This window comes from Anabrus simplex, chromosome 3 (genome assembly GCF_040414725.1).
Source record: "Anabrus simplex isolate iqAnaSimp1 chromosome 3, ASM4041472v1, whole genome shotgun sequence".
In the NCBI taxonomy this organism is placed as follows: domain Eukaryota; kingdom Metazoa; phylum Arthropoda; class Insecta; order Orthoptera; family Tettigoniidae; genus Anabrus; species Anabrus simplex.
Window position 1 is genome coordinate 25,365,800 of NC_090267.1, and position 21,921 is coordinate 25,387,720.

At 41.4% G+C, this 21,921-nt stretch overlaps 1 protein-coding gene across 1 annotated transcript in view; it reads left to right on the top strand.

Moving 5' to 3' along the window:
- The window catches only part of LOC136866965 (serine protease inhibitor dipetalogastin), a 305,131-nt gene that overhangs the window by 147,626 nt on the left and 135,584 nt on the right, over positions 1-21,921 (top strand). The window lies entirely within an intron of this gene.

Below are 21,921 nucleotides of genomic sequence, written 5' to 3' on the forward strand. Positions count from 1 at the left end.
TGCAAGCCTCCGGGCTGAGCAGCGGTCGCTTGGTAGGCCATGGCTCTTCGGGGCTGTTGCGCCGCCATGAGGTTTTGTTTAGTTTGGGTGAATCTAATCGTGAATTTACTCTTAATTATAACTGTGTAGACAGTGTTCGATAAATATCACTATTCCTTAATTTTACTAACGATCTTTTCGATAAGGCTAGTATTGATAGCACAAAAATATCGAAACAAAATATCAATATTGAAATATAGAAAATAAAAGTACCTATATGTACTCATATCGATAATATCGCAACATCACTTGCCAAGGACGAGACTGAGACAGGTCAATTGAAGTAACAAGCTTGTTCTAGCCCACGCAGAAGACAGTGCATTTATTTATTTAGCGTATGGCTAGAGATGCTGTGTCTGCCTTAGGTAGGTTCTACACTTCTATATACGTATATCTAAATTTTGGATGTAGAATATAACATCTGGGGTCACTATCACTGCCATTATACTGTCTTGACTTCCGGTCGGTGATGATGTGCTGGATCGTCACATTCAGGCGTTGAAGTTCTGTTCCACTTGCAGTGGAAGGCTGCACAGTTCTTGTTCATTGTGGATCATAGTCTTCTTCACGAGAGGTATTGCTGGGTAGTATTTGTCTTCTACCCTTCAACGGAAGTTTGGTAGTTTCTGTTCCTCACGTCCATGGCACCTCTTGTTGGCGGTTTTCTTGAATGCAGGTGACTAGTATTTGCATCACCGATATCGGTAGTTATGAATTGTTCATTATTTGGTTGCATTCTCTTAGAGAACATCTTTACGTCTGAGATCTGGAGGAGAAATATGACTTAAAACTGGTAACCACTGGTCCAACGTTGCTCACGTCCGTAGGTTTAACCTCAAAGTGCCCTACACGTGACCCCTGGGTGGTGCTAAGGGAGCAACAACAACGAGGCGGTCAGAGTAAAGTTCTTTTTTTTTTTTTTTTTTTTTTTTTGCTACTTGCTTTACGTCGCACCGACACAGATAGGTCTTATGGCGACAATGGGATAGGAAAGGGCTAGGAGTGGAAGGAAGCGGCCGTGGCCTTAAAGGCACAGCCCCAGCATTTGCCTGGTGTGAAAATGGGAAACGATGGAAAACCATCTTCAGGGCTGCCGACTGTGGGATTCGAACCCACTATCTCCCGGATGCAAGCTCACAGCTGCGCGCTCCTAACCGCACGGCCAACTCGCCTGGCAGTAAAGATTTTACCTCCAATCAAGATACAATATAGAAGACAGTGCACCTGGCGAGTTGGCCGTGCGGTTAGGAGCTCTCAGCTGTGAGCTCGCACCCGGGAGATAGTGCGTTCGAACCCCACTGTCGGCAGCCGTGAAGATGGTTTTCCGTGGTTTCCCATTTTCACACCAGGCAAATGCTGGAGCTGTAACTTAATTAAGGCCATGGCCGAGTCCTTCCCATTCCTAGGTCTTTCCTGTTTAATCAGTGTCGGTGCGACGTAAAGCAAATAGCAAAAAAAGAAGAAGACAGTGAAAAATAAACACAACACAGATTGAAGTGTGTCAGGTGTGTGGCGTTAACGTGCTCCTTTGCTAACCCGAGAAACCGAGTTCGCTTCCCTGGAGTGACTGTGATGGCCATAACGGCGTTCACACAGCCTCGCCAGGTCAGCTGAGGAGTTACTTGATACGAAAAACAGCAGACCTGGTCACGAAAGGCGAGCAATTTGTCAGATAACCTCGTGGCTCTGGGCAACAGCAATGGAGGCTGTATGTGCTGCGGTTGTCCATTGTCATCCAAAACTCTGACATGAATATAAATATACTTCCGGTAAGTAAGACTTGTTTCCTGTTGATCTCTTATCGTGATCCCTATCCTGGGTTCATTAGCGAGAGTAGCGCACCTCCCCAAAGTAACGGAACGCTGACCAGAGCGATGACGAGCACATTTCTGTCCAGGGGTCGCTGGTCGTCTCGGATGGTATCTGTTTAGGGCGTTGGCCGGAACAACTTGTCCGTCCTTAACCTGGCTACATACTACAGAATCACTTAGTGAGACATTGCTCACAATTACAAGAAAGAATAGAATACCCTTCTCTCGCAATCACCATGAACACCAACTGGGGAGGTGATCACCGAGCAAGTGGCAACACGGTTTGGGTCACGTAGCTATCAAATTGTATTCGGGAGATGGTGGGTTTGGCAGCCCTGAAGATGGTTTTCGGTGGTTTTCCGCGGTTTTCTACTTTCGTACAAGGCAAATGATGTGGCTGTAGTAAGGTTATGGCCGCTTCCTTCTCACTCCTAGCTCTTTCCAATGCCATCGTCGCCATAAGACTTATCTGTGTCCGTGCGATTGAAAAATAAACTAATAGGAAGTTACAAAAGACATTTTCTTTCTTTCTTCATCCGTTTACCCTCTGGGGTTGGTTTTTCCCTCGGAATCAGTGAGGGATCCCACCTCTACCGCCTCAAGGCCAGTGTCCCGGAGCGTGAGACTTTATATCTGGGAATAAAACTGGGGAGGAGGACCAGTATCTCACCCAGACCTCCTTGCCTGCTATGGTGAACAGTGGCCTTGTGGAGGATGGGAAGATCGGAAGGGATAGACAAGGAAGCGGGAAGAAAGTGACCGTGGCCTTAATTTAGGTACCTTCCCGGCATTCGCCTGGGGGAGTAATTGGAAAAAACGGAAAACCACTTCAAGGATGGCTGGGCTGGGAATGAAATCCCCCTCTCTATTCAGTTCTCCTCCCGAGGCCGAATGTACCTCGTTCCAGCCCTCGTATCACTTTTTAAAATTCGTGGCAGAGCCGGGAATCCAACCCAGGCCTCCGGGGGGGGGGCAGCTAATCACACTAACCACTAATCCACAGACGCGTACACAAAATACATTCTTAAAACTATATTTGTAATTTTTCCGCCACATAGATAAACATAAAATCGTGGATATGTCTTTGGGCTTAGAAGACGAGAGTGTGAGTACAGATTCTTTAGTTATTCCCCTCTTAGTAGCCTCTTATGACATGCACCCACAAAGGAGATAAAGCGTTCCGATAAATCGAAATTAAATAAATAAATAAATAAATAATGTTCTCTTCCTGCCGCAGTGTTCAGAATTTTAATGAATGCTTCTCCCTTAAAACTGTTCGCCACTGCTTTGTTTATAGCCTCTCCTTATAGGTCTAATACGTCCACCAAAATGGTGTCGTTCTTCCAACAGTATGATATATACTGGTTGCCTGGTTACGGCACTGGTTATTTGTCGACCCAAAACGCTAAATTGCTCACGCTAATTTCAAATAGTCTTCCAGCCCAAAACTATATCCAAGTAAATCTAATATATTAATACGTACGCTATCTGTGATGTTTCTAAGAGAAATAAATCGGGTGGGCCTTTCTCAGCCCTGATTTATTCTCATGGCATGGGCAATGCAAAATTCCTTACCTTCATTGATATATATCGTTCTCATCCTTGCCCTTGACGGTATTGAAGTAACAGATAAAGTAGTAGGCGTGTGCATTTCAGTGGATGAGGAGACTGATTAGTAAGAGCACGTTCTGAATAAAACAACGAGAAACTACATCACTCCTCACTTTCCCTATCCACGATGGTAGACGTTCTGGAGATATAACCACCCTTCTGATTCAAAGTTCTCTGGGATGAATAGCTCAGACGCTTGAGGTGCTGGCCTTCTGAGCCCAGCTTGGCAGGCTCGATCCTGATTCAGTTCGGTGGTATTTGAAGGTGATGCAATATGTCAACCTCGTGTCGGTAGATTTACTGGCACGTAAAAGAACCCTTGACGTCGGCGTCTCTGAAAGCCGTAAAAGTAATTAGTGGGACGTAAGATCAATAACATTATACTAACAAACACACAGACACTACATCTTGACAGCGATCCAGAGGCCTAGGAATACCCTGACCTGGGAATAATCTACTCCTAATCCCGTCGCAGGCTCGGTTAACTTCCTGCTGATATTTATAGCAGTGCATGCCGGCTGGACTGTCTCATGTATTCACCAACTTACTAGACTCTTACAAGAAGCAGTACCGTCACGAAAGATTAGCTGTGACAGTTCAATAATTTTTGCTCTATCAGATAAAGAAGATAAAGCTGCCATGTGGCAGACGGAGGTAAACAACCTTTATTTTCTCCAGTCTCTTATCTCCCATCTCACCCGCTCTGGCACGGTCGTTAGCGAAATTAAAACCCCGGAACTCTGCCTGTGCACGGCAGTGATCGTGCGCTGAGTCACAGTGGCGGCCAGCGTTCTGGGGCATCACGACCAACCGAGCGGTGTTGATACTGAAGCTGTGAAGATAACTGAAAAGAGGCGCAAGCGGTGAAATAAACTGTGAAAAAAACACCGTTTGGCCTTGACAAGTTCTGGCATCACCAAACGAATGCAGAGAAAGGAAAATTGATAAGGAAATGATGTTTAGGTCTTAAATGGATCTTGAGACAATATATTTATATCCAGTAAATGTCTCAGAATAGTCCTACCCCTTGGTTGAATGGTCAACATTGAGGATTCGGTTCAGAAGGTCCTAAATTCGATTTTCAGCCGAATCGGGATTTTAATCTCGTGTGATTAATTCTCCTAACTCGGGGACTGGTTGTTTGTGTTTGTCCCAATACTCTTCATATTCAAGCAACACACCTCAGAAAGATTCAATAGTGATTGAATCCCTCCACACCGGGTTGGCGTCAGGAAATGCCGTAAAACAGGGCCAAATCCACAGTTCGCACCCGCGAACCCCAGCTGTGGCAGTGGCTCAAAATAAACATTTTTATGATCTTCTTACTAACAGTTCACAAATTAGCACAAGAAATATTTAGATTTAATTTAAACTGTGACTATTATTACTGTTAAATTGTAATTACGACTATCATTATAATTAATATAATCAAATTCGTATTACAGTTACCTTTAAATTATGTGCCAATTGTTAAAATTATATCCTAGTTACTTTTGTTGTACCAGTTTGAAGTAATTGTTAACCTTGGTTTAGTGTGAGAGAAGGATTTATAGCCATGAGAAACAAGCCAAATTAATAAATTAAAACAAAACAGCAAAATTTTACTGTGGTTCTTGTGAGAGCCTGAGACACTTCAAGGAAATAACTTACCCCGAAGGCTGATAATGGCAAATGAATACTTTTCGAGATATCGTCTTCGAAGGTTCCTAGTAAACAAATCCCACAACAAACAAGCGAATCGATAAGGGTGGAGCCACGTTACGTTCAAAGCGCTGTTGATGATTATCGACAATCGTACGATGAGGATTTTCAACTACGTACGCGCGCGCGCGCGCGCACGCGCGCGCGTGTATGTGTGTTTCGTGGAAGTTTATGTTGCCATCACTTCCAAGTGTGGCCTCGTCAGTGAACAAAACGGACGACAAAACGGTCAGTATATTAGTGGCAATGTCCATTGTTTGTACCTCAATTCCAACCCACTCTAAGAAATATGTTCAAAGGGCCATTTTTCTTGTTGTAATCACCCCCGACACTTGTTATACACCCTGTCATATAGGCTGGGGTCATTGGCCTGTACAAGTCTGTCAGGCAGTGAAAAAATCAAGCGGTTTCGTAATGTTGATATCCAGTATACTGTAGACTTAAAACAAATACGTTTTATTCTAAAAGAAGGAATACGAGAAATTATATAAATTTTGTGATTTTATTCCTTTTAAAATAGTTTATAATGAAATAAATGTTTTCTTTTTAATTAAATGTGAAAACGAAAACGAAATGGCATATTTTTTTAATCATGTGCGAAAGTGTGGTTGGATCATATTATTGATATTGTGTTTAATACAGTAATAAATTAAATTATAAATTTTGCACCTAAAACTATACAGAATGTAACAATAAGGTACTACCAAACTTTCAGGACACGTTCCCCACACGTAGAAGAAAAGGAATACTACCAAAGTCAGTAAGTTCGTGGGCTAGCACCTACAGTGTAGGCAACACAGTGTACACGTACATACTGCAGTAAGTTCGTGGACTAACCCCTACAGTATAGGCAACAAGGCATGCAATTGCGTACTACTGTATATCTGTTCTTGGGCTGGCGCCTACAGTTCAAGCAGCACCTAATCTTTAGATGTGACTTTTCGGGACTCTTTCCGGTCATCTCAAACGTTTCGCTAGCGGATTTGCCTATGTTTTAGCATAACTTGAAACATTCTCAAGTTCCGTCACTTACATTGAACTCCACTTACACTGTATGGACGCAACTACCTCTTACTAGGACTAGCGAAGAGCTGTTGTTGTTACTCATCACACGAAACAAAATTCATTCTTCGCCTTCATACTTATATAATATAGAAAATCAGTAACTTATTTATTTCAACAACAGCAATATAAATGTTTGTATGACTATGCAGACGGAAATTACAAAACCATTAGAAGTTAGTAAACTGCAATTAATCAAAACTCACAATTGTTGTTACAGTAAAAAGAAATTAAATGAAATGGCGTATGGCTTTTAGTGCCGCGAGTGTCCGATGACATGTTCGGCTCGCCAGGTGCAGGTTTTTGATTTCACGCCCGTAGGTGACCTGCGGGTCGTGATGAGGACGAAATGACGATGAAGACAACACATACACCCAGCCCCCATGCCAGCGAAATTAACCAATGATGGTTAAAATTCCCAACTCTGCCAGGAATCGAACCCGGGACCCCTGTGATCAAAGGCCAGCACGCTAACCATTTAGCCATGGAGCCGGACTTGTTCCAGTAACATAATGTAATCGTTCGCTTTACTTATTCCAACAGAGGCTTCGATTCCTTGATATAATAATGTCTCATTTGAGAGCTCCGTCTACCAACCACTACTGAGGACGCCAGCGCGCACAAATACCACTGCTCAGCCGTGGACGTTGGAATAACCTAAATATCGTTTCAAAACTGCATGGAGTTAGTTAGAAACTCTGATCAATGAGAGGCACCTAGCCATCCCAGATTCTGAGAAAGTATTAGTGCAGTTGACACACTAGGACCTGCTGTATTTCACAGACAAAGGGTTGGAAATCCCAATTTTAAAGGAATGTTAAAGCCAACTTTAGCAATTGAAATATATTTTGTATGAGATGAAATTCCCCAAAATAAAACGAGCTGACACACGTTTTTAAAATAATTACTTAAATCTACAAAATTGTTACATTCTTCACATAATATGAATATATAAAATGAATTACAGATACAGTCGAACCTCGATATCTCGAATGTTCTGTGTCTCGAAGTAACTTAAATTGTCCGGCCGTTTCTCCTATTTATTTCTCTATTACTCGAAATTCGGTAACGCGAATTTCTGGATTTCTCGAAGCAAACATTTCCTCCCTTGAAGTAAAAAATACTCTGTAACTGGAATTTTCTCCAACATTAACTATGCAATATGGCATTTGTGGTTTTCAGGAACAGTTGACAAGTAAAGAGTGATGCTGGGAGCTAATATGACGGGAGCCGATAAACTAAAACTTCTAGTGATCGCAAGGCTAAGCCTCGCTGTTTCTCGGGTGTGAATTAATTACCGGTCACTTACGAAAGCAACCCCAGAAGTCGCGGATGACAAGCTCCATTTACGAATCTCGGCTGCGTGGTATTGACGAGAAGTTTCAGCATGAAGGGAGGAGAAGTTCACAGTAACAAACAGAGAAGACTAACATATTTGTTTCGAAAGGTGTTAACAGAGGTATTTTTCTTGTTTCATAGTGTATGTACTGTATCCTGTCTTCTAAAAGACTAACATATTTGTTTCGAAAGGTGTTAACAGAGGTATTTTTCTTGTTTCATAGTGTATGTACTGTATCCTGTCTTCTAAAAAGTTGCTGTAATAGGGGTTACGATTAAAGTGATGCCGTAAAATAGAGTTCGTTTGTACATTTTTACATACTCGTAAAAATAATGTATCCAGTATAAGCCTATAGATTCCATTATGCGCTATACGCTATTCTCTCTATCTTCGAACTTTGATAACTTTAAACAATTTAGCACGCGAGGTAATTCGCGATATCGCGGTTCCACTGTACACCTATATCAGAAGCACATTTCGCCGACATTTCAGTTGTCTACGAGTAAAAGAATGGTATATGTGATTATATAACAATTTTGGCCCTAGTGATTGAAATGAAGGAGCCCCCTGACATTGAGATAGCGTGCCCGGTCCAAAAAGCCAAGAATAACGGCCGAGAGGATTCGTTGTGTCTACCACACGACAGCTCGTAAGGTGCAGGCTTTCGGTCGTTTTGTACCCCAAGACCCTTCAGGGCTCTTGTGCCATGGGGTTTCAATTTGTTAAATCTTAATTAAGAATTGCTTGTTACCAACCACAATACGAACTATTTTGAGGACTGAATCCCATACAAGTAACATGAGATGCAAAGATCTAGTCAACTTATGCTTACAGAAGAGAAGGAAGGAGGCCAGGATGAATTTCAAAGCAGAAGAATACGCCTGTGGGGAATACCGCGTGGTTATGAACTCGACACTTGATTCATGATAACCAGGTGTGGAGCTGAGCCCATTCTGTAATTAGTCTCGCTCAAATTGAATAGCCTTGTTATACATTGTGAACACAGCAGCCATGCTACAGGTATCAGTGACCCCGGAGGCTCTGCTTGCTCTACACGGCCGGTTGAACGCTCTAAATACACTATCGAAGCCGACAGAAATATAGCGCCGAACTGGAAAAAGTAATCCTCCACAGTTCTGAGATCTCTTTCGGTTTCAGCTCCTGATTCTGTTCATTAGGTGGCAAGTGTAATTGCCGGATTGTTGAAATGCCGATAAGGGACAAGCGTAACGACCTCTGCTCAAGGGAACACTGAGATATAATTTGCTGTGCTGTAATAAATTACACTGGAGGCACTAATTTTATTACAGAATTTTGCTGTTTCATTTTCTACATAAAAAGTTCAAAACCAGTATTTTTCTTCACTTGTATCCCTTTTCAATAATGCTGAATCTCCCCTAACTAAGTCATAAAATTTCTGACAACTATAATCAAAATTAAGTGAGACATGAATTGTCTGACTTTATCAGGGTTCCCAAACGTCTATTATTTTTATCATTCCATTTGTTTTCAAAAACTGAATAAAATTCTGAACATAAGATACCAATATTAGCTTATTTGGAACAGGACCTTAATTAACTTTAGAGAAACATTCGCCCATTTTGAGTTCGCATTACAAATCTGATCAGTATCAATGGAGGTACATCTAGCTTCAGCATCATGTCAATGTTATAGGAAGAACATTTTTTATAAAAGCTATGCAAATAAAAAGCTGGACACATCTCAGTAAATTTCAAAGAATTAATCATTTCTTCAAAACCAGAAAACGTAACATCTTTCAATTGTAAAGCACCTATTTTCTTAAAAATATTAACATCAGTGAAGTCAAAAACTTTTCCTGAAAATTTACTGCAGCATTATAAAAGCAATAGGGTAGATTTCACCTCATTAATACCGAAGGTTTGTAAGGAGTTGATATATTAATGGCTTAACTTCCCCTGTAAAAAGTTATCATCTTTCCTAGAAAGGAAGCTGGACGTCATAAGTTTCAACAATGGTAAGTTTCTCTTGTCGAGCTCAAATATTGCTTCATTAAAGCTACTGTAAATGGATCATTTTCACCATTTCAGTAGCGACTTGTTTAAATATGGTGAAAATGGCGTCCCGTATAGTACGGGCCACCTGGCAACCCTGTGTAACTAGACAACGCAACGTGCCAAGAACCTATCTAGGGGAGACGAACCAGCAATCGGTCAGCGGATGCAGAGTAGATGGTGGCGATGGTGGTGATTATTGGTTTAAGAGGAAGTTCAACTTGGCAACCATCCTCTAGTAACACTTGTCAGAGGGGAAAATGGAGGGGTTCGATAATTCAAAAAATTGAGGTATCGGCGAAAGAAAGACAAAGAACTCAAAGGGCGTGAAAATGGAAGACTCCCTAGGCCTCGAATGCTCTCATATCGTTAGGGTCGGAAAAGAACAAGAGATGACCAAGGCAGATCGGATAGGATAGATGAAGTGATGAGTATGACAAAAGTGGGAAAAATGCGAGGACTCAGCTAAGGTTTATTGTAGATTTTGAAATAGAGCATTGTTGCTTAATTCCAGTTCCCTCATTATTCCAACATTCGGCATTCAAAAATTTTATCCACCGGGCGAGTTGGCCGTGCGGTTAGGGGCGCGAAGCTGTGACCCTGCATCCGGGGGACAGTGGGTTCGAACCACATTGTCGGTAGCCCTGATTATGGTTTCCGTGGTTTCCCATTTTCATACCAGGTAAATACTGGGGCCGCTTCCTTCCCACTCCCAGCCCTTTCCTATCCCATCGTCCCCGAAAGACATATCTGTGTCGGTGCAACGTAAAGGAAATTGTCAAAATATAAAATAAAACAATGATATCCATATCGATGGTCGGCACTTCCCGCGTCCTTTTCTCAAGGTTTTTAACGCCAAAAGTGCAGCACTTACGCTCGCTAATTTACTAGCATCAGTTTCGTGCATTGCGACTTCACGTCTACTCTGTTGACAAATTGAAAAATAATGATGCACAGGTGTGGACAGCTGAAGGCATGCGCTAGACTAACCTGGTGTCGAAAGCGAAGCTCAAGAGCAAAGCACACCACAGTAGACTTGGTCTGCACAGTTCCTGGCTAATGAGGTGACTCAGGGGTACATAGCTTGGAACATTGAAATTTAAGGGATATTCTCAGTTTGAACACAACAATTCATTCATGCCATAGAATAACACGATAAGTAAAAAAAAGTTAAAATTCTCAGGGGAAGCAATTTTTTAAACAATATGAAATCACCGATTCACCAAATGTCAAACCATTCTGCGTTATATGAAAACAGCTTTAAATAATGGTTTTGGTTTGATTTTGTTTAGTTCAAAATATTAATGAAGTGACTCCTCCGAAAACACTTTAAGTCACAATTGTGTATTGTTAGCTTGTAAGATTTAACAGCTCTTTTCAACAAAGGCATCTGTGTAAATTCACTACCAACAGTTCATTTACAATACAATAATATGCACGTCCACAACTCCAACACACAAAACAAACCGGCTTTTCTGGTTGAAGCAACTTTTATTAGCAATATTCAGAATATTAACAAGATAAGTCAACTTATCTGATTCTTACCGGCGACTGTTTTGTATCCTTGAATAATGTGGAAGTAATATTTGGCTATTTCCTCGGTACTGTGATGAAATGACTTAATCTTGCTAGTGTCAAAACATAGTGAGCATTGATGTTAGTAGGTCACTGAAAAACTTTAATGTGGGTTTTCCCCGGCCTGAGTAAATTTATGTAGATATTACAAAATGGAGCCGGGCCCGTGGTGTAGGTATAGCGTGCCTGCCTCTTATCCGGAGGACCCGGATTTGATTCCCGGCCAGGTCAGGGATTTTTACCTGGACCTGAGGGCTGGTTCGAGCTCCACACAGCCTACGTGATTACAATTGAAGGTCTATCTGACGGTGAGATAGCGACCCCCGGTCTAGAAAGCCAAGAATAACGACCGAGAGGATTCGTCGTCGTAACTACACGACACCTCGCAATCTGCAGGCCTTCGGGCTGAGCAGCAGTTGCTTGATAGGCCAAGGCCCTTCAAGGGCTGTAATGTCATGCGGTTTGGAATGAACAGGTACGAGTACTGTCAGTGTCTCCTCCCAGATGGCATTGGAGAGTGGCCTTCTCTTGCTTTTGGCGTCAGTCACCAGATCTTATATTTTCAGGAACAATGAATTCATATAACCCTCAGTTTTCAAAAAGCTCAAAGGAGGGCCAAACAAACTGATACACAGAAGGTTTGTGAGAGCTTACCAGCAGTGGTGCTGTTGTGGGAGTAATAATCAAATTCATTCGTAAGACGCCTCGTTTACGCGCGCTGGTCGAAAGTGGGATGTTGCGCATTGCCCTAAGGAAAAAGGGCAGCAGGTATTCTTGAAACCTCCTGGGACCTATGTTAACGGTATAACTACATACAACAGTAAAGTTTCTAATTTTACATAACGACATGTAACATTTTCCGGGCTTAGTAATATATTTGCAGCATTTTCAATAGTGTAAAAATGTATGTTTTTCGTATGCACTTTCAAATTTTTAAAGGGTATGCGTGCCCTCACCCCCCTCCCCGAATTAAACGCGGAAAATAAATCACAGAGTTCTCGACACACCCATAAATGTTCAGGCGACATTCAGCTAGGAAACCACTGGCTTAGAGTCTCTCGAAATGCTATTTGTTTTACGTCGCACCGACACAGATAGGTCATACGGCGACGATAGAACAGGAAAGGCCTAGGAATAGGAAGGAAGCGGCCGTGACCTTAATTAAGAAAATGAGGAAACCACGGAAAACCATCTTCAGGGCTGCCGACAGTGGGGCTCGAACCCACTATCTCCCGATTACTGGATACTGGCCGCACTTAAGCGACTGCAGCTTTCAAGCTCGGTTTCTCGAAATGAGAGTGCACTATTTCGTGTCTCTCCTAGCATTTAAATAAAATAAACAAAGTCATGTTCGTGTCGTCCACGAAGGCCCTCGGAGGAGTACAAGTTAAATGCATCCACTATCCGTAACCTCGGCAATTGGTACAGTAGAGTGATCCCCCACGCCCGGCCGTGGAATTAACTTGGTACTCGTATTTTGTTCCAAGCTGAGTGAACTTGAGGGCCCTGTGCCGCTCCAAAAGTGGATACCTCGATTCTTGAATGTTTCGACTTCCTGACGAGAAATCGATCCCACGTCCTTGCGGGTGAAACGACCACGCTCATACCACCTCGAGCAAGCATTACCTAAATATGTTATACTGTAAATATGGTTTGAATAAAAAATGTTCTCCGGATATCTTCGGTTTTGACATAAATTTGTCTTATCGCCGGAGACAATCTGAAAATTTGCGTCACAAATTACTGACCAAAAATGTGTGACGCGATGTGCAGGCTGTGATGTGAAGTATTGATAGATGGCCAAGAGTGAGAGATATGTAGAAGGCTCTGTTATCAAGGAAGCTTGAGCTCATCACACTCTCGCCCACTTCCCACCTCCACTCCACTGTCTCCTACATTTGTCGCCTCCAAATTCCTTAGAGATGTCTCTTGAATACAATTCGTTAGATTAAAACAAATTGTCATAAATATGAGTTTCATTTATTGAAAGAAATATTTACGGTCATTTCCTCAAAAAATATTTGATACCACTTTTTGCCGTGGACATATCATTACCGCGAATGTGGAAGGCCGGTGCAATACAATAATTTTTAGATGGATGGTTCGAGCCAGTTTCAGCCCTCTGAAATGATAAGCAACGTCGGTGGTACGAAGCCAAACAATATCACGCTGACCACGAACCACATCCATCATTGGTCAGGGCCTTCCATGAGCTCTATGTGTCACGAGTTGTATCTCCCACGACCATGTCGTATTAAAATGAGCATGAGAAACGCATTCATTTCATTTCTATTTGAATGAGCATTCCTCCATACATTTATTCAGTCATTCATTATTTCCATTTGATCGTCAAATTTCGACCTTTTAAGTTACTATTATGGATTATATCGGTCCGAAAATATTAAATACAAGGAGTATAAAATGAAAACAAGTCCAAAACAAATGTCGAATGAAGTCAGCTGATGTAGGTAATATCAGGTTAGGAAATGAAGTAGGTTCGAATCCCACTATCGGCAGCCCTGAAAATGGTTTTCCGTGGTTTCCCATTTTCACACCAGGCAAATGCTGGGGCTGTACCTTAATTAAGGCCACGGCCGCTTCCTTCCAACTCCTAAGCCTTACCTATCCCATCGTCGCCATAAGACCTATCTGTGTCGGTGCGACGTAAAGCCCCTAGCAAAAAAAAAAAAGGAAATGAAGTCTTAAAGGAAGTAGATAAATATTGTTACTTCGAGAGTACAATAACTAACGATGGAAGAAGTAAAGAGCACAAAAATTGCCGACTAGCACAAGCGTGGAAGAGCTTTCTTAAGAAAAGAAATTTGTTCACTTCGAACTTTGATATAGGAATTAGAAAGATGTTTCTGAAGACTTTCATCTGGAGCGTGGCGCTGTATAGAATTTACACTTGAACGATAGCTATTTCAGAAAGAAAGAGAATATAATTTTTTGAAATGTGGTGTTACAGGAGAATGCTGAAGGTGAGATGAATAGATCGAATCAAGATTGAAGAAATACTGAAGAGAATTGGGGAGAGGAGATCGAATGGCTAAATTTGACAAGAAGAAGGGACAGCATGGTAGGATACATCTTAAGACACCCACGACTTGTTCAGTTGGCTTTTGAGGGAAATGTAGGTAATACCAATATAAATGGTCCGTTATTGGACATTATAAATTTTCCAGCTAGCTCATTCTTGGTTGCCAACGTTTCGCCCTCGTGTGCTAGGGTGGGCTCATCAGTTGGTACCTAGCACACCTACCAATACGCTGGCTAGTGCATACCGTGGTATTATAAATTTGCTCATTCAGGAATTTATATTGGTATTATAAATTTGCTCATTCAGGACAAATATTTCAGATTCCCTATGGGAATCAACATCTATATCAGGAAATGTAGGTGGTAAGAATGGTAGGGGTAGACCAAGGTATGAATATGTCAAACGGATTAGAGCAGATGTAGGATGCAGCATTTACGTAGGAAGGAAAAGATTAGCACAGGATAGGGCGGCATGGAAAGCTGCATCAAACAGTCTGTGGACTGATAACTCAAACAACAAATTAAGCATACAGTAGGAGTAAACAAAGTCCCGTTAAACGTGTTTGTATTCTTTCTCTCCTCTGGACTCCAGAAGTTCTCGTAAACTCTCACCTCACTTGGGAATCATTCGAGCAGATCTTGAGTTATCTATCAACTTCATGCTACTAGTATTACAGTTATCTGACTGATCTATTCTTAACGGTGTATCCTCCATTATCTTCCTGTTGCAATATATCGTGACACAAAGTGAGTATTGCCGTGACCACAAGCGTGGGAAATTTGAGACATGTACCATTCAGATGTCTACTCGAAGTTAGCTGAAATGAATGTGGGCTGGATTATAAGAAGAAAAACTTCCGTACAACGTTTAGCCGGGTAATCGAACCCGTGACTCAAAGGAACGTGACTAATCATTAAGTTGCCTTCCGAGCTCTGCTGCGCAGCTGATGAGTATCTGTAGCATGCGAAACGACTCTTCACCCTTGTAAAGAACAACGTCATAATCAGGTTCCCATCGCAGGCCTCGTCAACAGATGTTGCTTCCGGGATAAAATCCCCAACGATTTCATCGATTGGAGGGGCATGTATAATTTATAGAATAAAATGAAGTAAGATCCTCTGCTACACAAAGAAGCGTATAATTATGGATACAATAACATAACAGCCTTCTTCTCGCACTCAAAAGAGTATGGAAAATGACACTCTACAGTACTGCTTCCACAATGTTTTATTAGAAATCGTCTCTGATTGGTTGAATTCCGCTTCACAGTGACGTAAACACGGGTAGTCAGAGAGATCGTGAATCAAGGAACACCGAACTTAACCTTGTTGAACTGTTTCTCCACCAGGTTGCAGCACTGTAGAGTCGTCTCTACATTCCCAGCTCGAGTAATCTGACGCCGTCACAATGCTGTCCGATAAACATCACAAGTTCGTATTACCTTCATTAATCCTGGACCAGACGATAATGTTCACGGCTCTGTTAGTTCAGTGGATTATTCGCTGCTTCAAATAACGTTCATTTTTATTACAATACAACCTCACGTACACACCTCTTACATCTTTCCTAGCAACATACAACAAAACAATCAGACGCCACTGCATGGATCAAACTTGGGCGATTTGCGTCACGTTGAATCGAAATTATTAATAATTATATTAATTTGAAATAACTATGAAATAAAAGATTGTACACGACAGCACTAAGCAAAGAAATGAAATGGCGTATGGCTTTTAGTGCCGGGATATCCCAGGAGGGGTTCGGCTCGCCAGGTGCAGGTCTTTCTATTTGACACCGTAGGTGACCTGCGCGTCGTGATGAGGATGAAGACAACACATACACCCAGCCCTCGTGCCATTGGAATTAACCAATTAAGGTTAAAATCCCCGACCCGGCCGGGAATCGAACCCGGGACCCTCTGAACCGAAGGCCAGTACGCTGACCGTTCAGCCAACGAGTCGGACTGCACTAAGCAATAAGTTTACGTTACTCGTTTCAAAATTCCGCCCTCATCTGCGGCTCGGACCTAAATATCATTTTCCATGGCAGATAACTACTCCCTGTCCTAGATAACGTACCGTAGGAAAAGTGTCAACCCAAAACTTTTCATGCTGATTTTAGACAGAGCCCAGCCCATACCAATGTTATTATTACTATTCCTCCCGACGAGACCACGTGCCAATTTCAGTTCTTCATACGTGTTGTTTTCTCTCCCGTTCCCTCCAATATTCTGTTTATTTCTGCCCTCGGACCACTTCGCAGCAGGTTTCTTGTTCAATATTCCTTGGAATCATTCCATACTTACTACCCTCTTTCTTAAAATCTATCTGCCCATAGTTTCTTTTTCTCTATGTTTCTACTTTTCCATGTTCCTGAATATTTTATCATTAGATCTTAATTTCCATACTTGTGTTGTTTCCACAGGGCCTAAGATTGTTCTCATGATTCTCCTTTCCAGTACCTCAAGTTTATCTAATCTATTAGTTTAGGACCAGGAATAAACTTCATCATCATTAACATCATCCGGTTTTACCACTGCAGTGTAGCGCCTACCAGATGCTCTTTCCATCTTGTGTACCATTTCTTCTGCTGCAGATTTATCTAAACCATTTTTTTGAATTGTTTCTCGCAGATATTGGAATTTTGTTACTCTTCCCCTGGATCAATATCTGTTGTCAAAAATTTTGGAGCGTCCTGTTGGCTGTTTCTTCCAAAATATTGATTTGTGCTGTTTCACTTGTTAGTTTTTCGGACAATATAGCAAAATCGTCTGCAAATGGTAGGCGATTTACTTCAATGTGTTTTTTTCTCCCAAAATTTACAGGCAAAATGTTATGTTCTTTAAGCTTTACATTCCAAATTCTTACAATTTTCTCTAGAACACACTTGAATAGAACGGGTTACAAACCATCACCTTGCCGTAACCGTGTATTTATCTCAATAGATTTTGATATCTCACCCACAAATTTCACCTTTGTAACTGTGAAGTTGAATGTTAATATGTTTTTACTTCTTGCGAGTGTGATAGGAAAACCAACTGTTTGAAGACTAGATAGAAGTGAATGTCAAATAAATAGAAAACTGGAATAGTTGAATCATTTCAAGTACTAAGCAATTCTCCTTCTTCCACCGCATTTCCCACATCTGCTGATTCTGGTCCTGTTTTACGTCATTCTATCTGTCCTTCCCACCTTCAGCATTCTTCTGTTACACCACATTTCAAAAGTTTCTATTCTCTTTCTTTCATAGCTACTTATCGTTCATGTTTCACTGCGACACAATGCCACAATCCAGACAAAAGCCTTCAAAAACACTTTTCTAATTCCTACATCACTGTTCGAAGTGAGCAAATGTGTTTTCTTTGCTTGAGCTAGTCTGCATTTTATGTCCTCCGTTCTGCCATCGTTAGTTATTTTACTACCCAAGTAACAATATTCATCTACTTCCTTTAAGACTCCATTTCCTAACCTAGTATTTCCTGCATCACTCGGCTTCGACTGCAATCCATGATTTTGTGTTGGACTTTATGCATTTCCATGTAGTAATACTTCCTCAGGACTCTGTTCATACCATTGAGCAATTTCTCCAGATCTCCTGCAGATTCAGAAAAATAACAATATCATCGGCAAATCTCAGGGTTTTGGTTTCCTCTCCAAATTCCTGTATGATAGCGTCTGTTCTATATAAACATTGAAAAAGAGGGGGGGGCAAATTTCAGCCTTGCCTAAATCGTTTCTGGACTGCTGCTTCTTTTTCAAAGCCCTCAATTCATATCACTGCAGACTGATATTTGTCCTTCCTTTTCCAGCTGTTCCCGTCTGAAAACCAAATAATATCTACGATAAACTGTGTGTTTAGATTGCAGTGCAGCGTGCAGGCCTTCCGCTCTGGTGAACACGGCGCAAGGTCGTTGTCCGTTAAACTGGTACATGGAACATGCGCTTGTTCACCAGCACTTTTCAGATAATCCATCTCGTCAAGTCTTGACGTTTCAGAGAATCAGTGGCTTCTCGAGAAATGTAGTTAATATCAAAATTAAAATTCATCACGTTCACTTGGTAAGTAACGAGCGACAAAGTTACACACGGATACACTTGACTTAATCATGTCCTCTGCAGTAATGAATGTCAACACGAGAGGAGGAAACACGGTGGATGATGTGCACAAATATGTAGTCTCGGGACACTCGTCGAGGATGCTTCACGCGCTATGACCTCAACCACTCTGTGCTAAGCTATAGCTGAAGGCCTGCACGGATACACAAAATATTTACCACGTTTCCATGGGGAATTCAAATCGATTTGAATACGCTTTCCGTATCGAATACCTCATGCAAACGGGGGCTCAGTTGGGATTGAGTCTCAGAGTCGATCCCCCGAGAAAGTGGGATCGAATCGTACTCAATACGGATAAAGCATCATGGAAACGCGGAACGTATTGAAATCGATCTGAAAATGCTACGGATGCTCGACTGTAGTTTATCGTTCGTGTTCATTTGCTCCTTATAATACATTTTACCGTGTGCACTATTCATAGAAATCTGTGGACGCGGGAGGAGAGCATAACGTTATTGGAAATAACACGAGAAAAGAAAATGTTGAAGCTCTTCGACAGAAAATGATTTGCAAGAATGCTATATTCAGCAGATGAAGCTAGTATATACGAAGTGATTGCAACTTCTTTTCTCAACGGACAATAGTCTGTTCACGAAAAACTTATTTGATTTGAGGAGTGGTTTAAGGCACAGACAAATGAAATTATTTGGTTTTTATTTGTTTGCTTTTTGCTAGTGGCTTTACGTCGCACCGACACAGATAGGTCTACATATGAAATTAAATGTTGAAGAACTCATCCTGAAGTTGTCTAACCAATCATCTTCTGTGGAGTAACGTTATATTACATTCCTACCAGTCCTTACTCCTTTCTTTTACACAGTACCACCTTCCCTTCGTACGCTTCTTTTTGCTTAGCTTAGACTGACGATATTGTGTGCCTGCATCTGCTGCAATAACAATACCGTTTCCATCCGTCGCTCCAATCGTTCAGGCTCCCATCTCTCAAATTAATGGATTAAACTTCCTTTGGTAATAATGGAAGAGGACTTCTTTATTTACACTAGTTTGGTTGGGGTTGGCCGTTGCTGTCAAGTGCTACATGTCGGAGTATTCTCGCGCGATCTCGTAATCTACGAGTGTCAAGACTATCCTATTCAAATCGATTTCAATCCCCATGGAAACGTGGTGAATATCCACAAGCGCTCCCCATCCGCAGTTCCTACATCCGCACCCGCATCCACATCCACGAATGGTCATGAGTTGTTATTGAAAATATTTAACTGCAGTATATTACACCCAAGGTATTGAAACATATAGATCTGTTAACATACTACAACCTGGCACCAGACCCCTACAGTCGCAGGTTTATGATGGACTTCCTCTTGCGACAACTACCGACATTTTGACCTTCAATTACTTGCAAACAGGAGCCAGTTAGGCTTAGGTCAGATTTACGGCTTTATGGTCTCAAAGTAGTTCATATATTTCCATTTCTTCATACCACAAGCAAAATTAAGAGTACAGCTGAGAAAAATTAAATCAAATTTATTATTTGGAAATTATCAGAAAAATTATCCGCACTGCTATTCAGTTTGCATCCGCGCAGGACTCCAGCTATAGCATTCAATAATCGGACGATCTTAATTTTTTTACAATTTGCATTGATTCACACCGACACAGATAGGTCCTATAGCGAAGGTGGATTAGGAAAGCGCTAGGAGTGGGAGGGAAGGGACAGTGGCCTTAATTAAACTACGTAAAACCATCTTCAGTACTGCCGACGGCAGGGTTCGAACCCACTATCTCCAGAATATATTGATATGAAGACTTCACTTCCAAAATTGCTTCTTTTCACTTTTAAAAGAATCAACTTCAGTCTCTCAACAAACTCTTCTAACAAATCTCTTACCCATTGCATGGCTAAACTTGCTCTTCCTCTGCGTAACTTAGCTGCAACATAACTATCTCATTCCCTAAAAAATTGAAGGGCTGAGGACCATAGTGGGCCAAGTGCCATTTTTTTAACAATGGAGAAAATTAAGGTTAAAATTTAGTCACTGCTATAATTCACAGTCACAGATTACAGAGACTACAACATCTGCACATTATAGTTAATAGATCCATTAATCACTACAAAACAAAATTCAAAGATTATCTGGCTTTTTAATACAAATAAAAAGTAAATGAATACCATCATTTTCCACTGGAGTGGATTTGGCCCACTTTGGCTCTAAACAGAAAGGATGACAATACGCCAGTGGGTCAACTCCACATGGCACTGTAAGGTACTTTATTTTGCCGTAGTTACATCACAATATTTCAAATCCTTAAAAAACTTATGATTAACTGGTGGAATGAATGGAAGCATGGCAATTAAATCATCATATTTAGCTTTTGTCAGCTTAATGGGTGATATATATCGTATGGCTTTATAAGTACACAAAAAAAATATATCAAATGGAAATGTCCAAATTTGACAACCAGTCCAGAGCACTAGATGTAGAAGCCTCAGATCACCGTTAAATGCTCGAAGTGGGCACTCCTTAACGATGTGTTCCATTGTCTGCTCCTCCGCTCCACAGTCGCAGTCAGCAGACGAACGGAAACCCCATTTCTTCAACATGTAGCAACACCTCCCTTGACCCGTCCTAATTCGGTTCAGCTGTGTACGCAGGACTCAGTTTCCATGGTGAAGGTACTGAAGTTGTTATCTTTACAAATGGCCTGCCCTTATGAGAAGGTGAAATATCAAGGATTTTCCATTCTTCCATTTTGTTGAGGGTGTACCTGAACTTAATCTTAAGAGGTTCATTAGACTGGAAAAGAAAACCACCTAATTTTGAGCCACTCAACCTTCTCCCCATCTACTGTTTCCTTACAAATCACAAAGTTTTCTGTGAGCTCCTTAATCTTCCCACATTCTTTCTGTTCCATTTTCTTCACACTAAACGCTTATTTCTCCTGCATTCCTTAACTAATGTCACATAATCTTCTACCAAAAACAATGATTTTGTCTTACGTTTTGAAATTTCGATGGTACTAAAATCTCTGTCATTAGGTAAATATGAATGGCCAGGTTCTAGGAACTTATGATCAATAATTTTAAATTGGGAATAATGAACTAACGTGGCCCACAAAGATGTAATATACTGATTCCTATTCTGACCACCATAATTGTCTGAACAGTTGTTGTGCTGACGTTCCTCAGGTAATACAGAATACATGAACCTACTTATGTTGGGGTCCTTTGTGCTGTATCTTCACCCCACAAGTACATGTACGCTTTCCTACATTATACACCCAAAACTTCCTCTTGTAAAATAAACGCTACTTGTTATTAAAGGAAGGGGGAGGGTCTGCTGCATGTCAAATCACTGTTTCTATTTTTCTCGTAGCCGATGTCCGCCATGATACTACGCATATCACGTGACTCAGAGTAAGCGAGGGATTGGTCATGCGGATTTGGCCCACCATGGCACTACCTCCAGCGGCTAGTTCAATTTGGTTGATATTTTGTGACCCTGCAGCTCATAAATGGGAAGACGTAGAGATAGCCCAGTTGGAGAGATAATACCTAAGTCAGAAATGAACCGCTAGATGGCATTAACTCAATTTTGACGGTTGGTGGATTTGGCCCACTATGGTTCTCAGCCTT